Source organism: Hyaena hyaena, unplaced genomic scaffold (genome assembly GCF_003009895.1).
Source record: "Hyaena hyaena isolate Hyena2069 unplaced genomic scaffold, ASM300989v1 scaffold_2314, whole genome shotgun sequence".
NCBI classification, from domain to species: domain Eukaryota; kingdom Metazoa; phylum Chordata; class Mammalia; order Carnivora; family Hyaenidae; genus Hyaena; species Hyaena hyaena.
The window spans coordinates 18,985-23,643 of NW_024082948.1; the positions used below are offsets into that span (position 1 = coordinate 18,985).

A 4,659-nucleotide genomic window follows, 5' to 3' on the forward strand; every position below is an offset into this window, starting at 1 on the left:
CATATATTCATGAAGTCATGTGATCATCACTACAATCAGTTTTAGGATATTTTTTCACCCTCAAAAGAAGCCTCATGCCCATTAGTAGTCACTTCCTGTTTCCTCTTAAGCCTTCCAGGCCTAGGCAAGCACTAATCTACTATCTATCTCTAGAGAATTGCCTATTCTGGACTTTTCATATATGTGGAATCACAATAAAATGATTATTTGTGACTGATTTCCTTAACTTAATACAATGTTTCAGGAGTTTTTACATGTTTCACCCCTTTTTATGGATGAATAGTATTCCATTTTATGGATATGTCACATTAGTTGATAGGTAGTTGGACTGTTTTCTCTTATTTGGCTATTCTGAGTAATGTTCCTTGATCATTTATGTATAAGATTTTGTGTAGGTAAGTGTCTTTATTTCTTTTGAGTATACATGCAGGAATGAAATTGTCGAGTCCTCTAGCAACTCTGTTTTACATTTAAAGAAACTACTCAACTGTTTTCCAAAACAGCTGTACCCACAGTGTACATTTTTCCATATCCTTGCTAACACCTGTTACCTGTTTTTGATCAGAGTCCTCTTATTGGGCGTAATTACTAGTATCTTGTTCTTCTTTATATTTCTATAATTTCCAAAGTTTTAAAAATAATAATGTTTTATTATAAAAGAAATGTTAACAGAGAGGTGGTTTTTCATTGGTGTTTTGAGCCAACTGCTTTTTCATAGTGTTTTCCTTAGATTCAAAATGTTTAGTTTGCTTTGGTGGTGTGGAGAAATATGGCTAATCAACTGGGATTCATAATCTGTGGTTTATATTTTAGAGTGTTTTCAGGAACTAGTTTCCTCATCCTAGAGGCATCTTTCCTCTCTGGCCTCATGGCAAGTTTGATACAAAGTTAGTAAAGTATTAACTCTCCCAGGAGAAAATCCTACTGTCAGTTTACAGGATGAGCCAGTTACCGAATCTTTACAGAACACATTTTTTCTTATTTCTGAATCTAAATGCTGTATAAAAATACATGCTTTAATCCTGAGATATGGCTACTTTTTGGCCTAAATGGATTGCTTGGTTCTTGGATTATATATTTCTATTTACATTTTTCTTGGTTATATATTTTTATTTTCAAAGTTATAGAATATACTAGTAGAGCTGTAAATTGATTTTATTTTTTGCATATTATATTATCAGTGTCATCATTTTTGTTTTTATTATTTTTTTATTTTTGAGAGAGAACATGAGCAGGAGAGGGACAAAATGAGAGGGGGGCAGAGGATCTGAAGCCTGCTCCACGCTGACAGCAGAGAGCCCAATGAGAGGCTCAAACTCCTTAACTATAAGATCATGACCTGAGCTGAAGTTGGATGCTCTACTGACTGAGCCACCCAGGTGCCACAATGTCATTATTTATAAATTGATGAATGTTCATGGACCTGTAGGAATTTGGTGATCTACACTGTGATATTGCCTTTTTAATGCCATGTGGATTTAACGATACTTCCCAGGCATTGGTAGTTCACGGGAAAGATGTTAAAATAGTATGTAGACATGGAAGCAAGAAAACAAGCTTTAATTATTGTTTCAAGTAGCTATGTATTAGTTTATGCAAATATTCTAAATAGTCCTAATGAAGGTAGACCCCATCCATTAAACACAGTTAGTATAAAATATAATGAATCAACTATATAATTTTAAAATTTGCCATGTGATCTCTTTTAGGGCCATATCTTTTCAAGATCAGGCAGAAGTGGCTCTGAGACGTTTCATGTCATTTTAGTAGTCTTACTGGAATGTCATGGTGATATATTTCAGATAAAATTGTGGAGTTTGCCAGCTTTGCTTTAAGAAGGACTTGCTTCTCTAGAATCTTTTTTTTCTTTTTTTTCTGTCATATAACTGCCACACACCCTGTGGGACAAACTTCCTCAGTGTCCTTGGCAACAGAAAGCTGTCTGGGGCTACAGGCCAAGCTGGGTTTTAGCATTGCCTTTCGGTGCAAAGTGAGATTACTTCAAGGTTGGGACTCATATAAAAAGGGTCAGGATAGAGGCTGAAAGCATCATCAACATGCATCAGCTAGAGATTTCCTGTGGTAATGGTTTTTAAGCCAACTTGCCACAGTCCTAGCACCACTCGAAGATGTTTTGGAAGCTCAGTGTGACGAGGGGCAGTGGATGAAGGTCAAGACTCCCATTCCTGATCTGATCAAATTAGTTCAGATCCTGAAGCTGTGGAATTTTTTTTTCACCACTGTGGATTTCAGTTTCTATTCACAAAGGAAAAGCTCCAGTCCATTTTTTAATTTTTTTGAAAAATTCCTGACATTACAGAACTAAACTGAAATGTATTAATATTCCACTCTTACATTTCCATGACAAACAAAAAAAAAATTCAATTCAGGAGCCAAATATAAGGGGGCAGGGGAGAAGCTTATAAAACTAAATATGGATCTCAGCATTAACATCTGAACAGAGAAAGGAATTAAAACGCTTTGATTAAAAAATCACGAGTAGATGATAAAGTGTGTAGAACCTGAAAATTTATAAACTTCTTCCCCCTGGAATCGCTGACTGTTCAAAAACTACACAGCTGGGTCATAGGTGGTGGTGAACAGCAGAAAGGGATTATGAATGAATCTGCATTGTTCTAGCTGCTCCCCATGCCACCCGTCTCTGAGAAAAGCCTGACGTTGATGAGATATTGAGCCAGGCCGATACTGGCAGCAGATCCAGTAATGGTAACCTGCCTTTCAGTAGATCCTTCCACTGGGTTAGCAACTTTGATCTGTGCCCCAGACATCTGATGGATCTCATTGATTTTGGCCCCTTGATGGCGAATAATGTGGCCAATCAAATTGTTTGGAATGGTGAGTTCATGAGAAGTAGCCTGAGTAGATGCATCCAAACCTGCCCAATAGCCTTTCACCTCTGGAGAGCTGGATTCAATGCCACTATATCAGGTGTTGCCATGTGTCATGGGAAATGAGACTGTTGCTTTGCCAACTGGTACAACTTGGTCAAATATGACTATGGAATGGCATACTGTCCTTGAATGGATTAGGCCTCTAGAGGTGGCCCCTCCAGGTCAGGGTTGAGGCACATGGATGGTGTGGGGAAAGATCACACTGTCACTGCCTGTCCTGTACCTGTCCTGACCACCTGCAAAGATGACTGGAGAACTGGACGTCTTGGGTTGGTACAGGATGGTCATGCCCTTTGTAGAGGGAGGGGACTCCAACATGACCATGCAGATCTGTCTCATGCACTCAGTGATGGATTGAGTAATGCCAGCAATAGTGATGGCCCACTCAGTTGAGTTGGGGAGCATATCCCCTGCCACCTGGACCTGAGCCCCTGTACTCTCTCATATTTCCTTGATCTTGCAACCACCTTTCCCAGTGAGAGAGCCACACTGACTAGCAGGGACCACCAGCCTCAGGTTTACTGGGAGTCTACTGGCAGCTGTGCTATTGGTCATAGAGCTGTTGATATTCTCTTCCAGTTTGTCAATGATCATAGCAAGGGCTTTGAAAATGGCATTAGTGGATCCAGCCAAAGTGATGAGTCTCTCAGAACAATTCCCTTCTGAGACGTTGATACGTGCACTACTCACGCATCTTCTTAACTGATTCCCTTTCTGATGATACTGCCAGCTTCCTTTCCATGCTTAAGTAGCCGGATGGTGAGAGTGACATTTAATCCACCTTCGCTCATACCAGTGTCCATGTCGAGCAGTATTCTGGCGAGCTGGACTTTGAATGGTCAAGTCTTTGGTCACTGTGGCAGCGCTAGGTGACTGAGGGGAAATGGGGAATGGGCAGGAAGGGGAAGGGAGGGAGGCTGGGGCTAGAACAAGAGGGGCAGGTGGTAAGGCGAAGGGGGCCCCAAGGGCAGGCAGAGGAGGAAGGCGGGTGGAGGAGGAGGAAGAGGAAGGGGGAAGGTGGGCAGGAGGGAGAGGTCTCCGGCTGCGGCTGCTCCAACTGCTGCCTCTGCTGGTTTGGGCAAAGCTGTGGAATATTCTGAAATATTTCTATATAGGAAAAATTTACATGCTGTGTGATTATTTCAATATTCTTATTTAACATATTTGTAAAAAGTAACTTCAGGCTCACCAAAATAGGAACATCTTCCTCTTACATTCAATTTTGCCATAGTTAAGACAACATCATGCAGTCAAGACATCAATTTGACAAAACACTAAAATCCAGATATGTAATATGTAATATATCTATAAGGAAAATACTGAAGCAATATATATAAAAAAGTTTTCATCTGAAAGATGTGATTATAACCAACTTAGGTTTTATTTTATATTTAAAAATATTTTTAAATCTCTGAATTTTAAAAACATGGTAAGTTTTTTAAGAGAGGAGGAGTACTGTGATTAGAAAAGACACAGTTCCATACTAGCCACAGAGATTAAGAAGACCAAGGTACTAATCCTGGATCTTCAACAATTACAATCTTGATCAAGTCCCAAAATATTTGTGACTTTGAGACTCTTCACATTAAAAAACGACAAGGCAGAGATAACTGGTCTAATCAATTTGTAAATTTCCTTCTAGATTTAAAACTGTGAAAACTGTTATTAGGAAATCATCTGAATATGTTTAGAATCAATGGCATTAAATATTTGTTTCTTCTCACCAGCAGCACATAGAATGAGGGAA

General features: G+C 39.3%; 1 pseudogene; it reads right to left on the minus strand.

Annotated features, from left to right (window-relative positions):
* Positions 1-2,590: 2,590 nt before the first annotated feature.
* On the minus strand, positions 2,591-3,715 carry LOC120227424 (annotated as a pseudogene).
* Between the last annotated feature and the right edge of the window lie 944 nt (positions 3,716-4,659).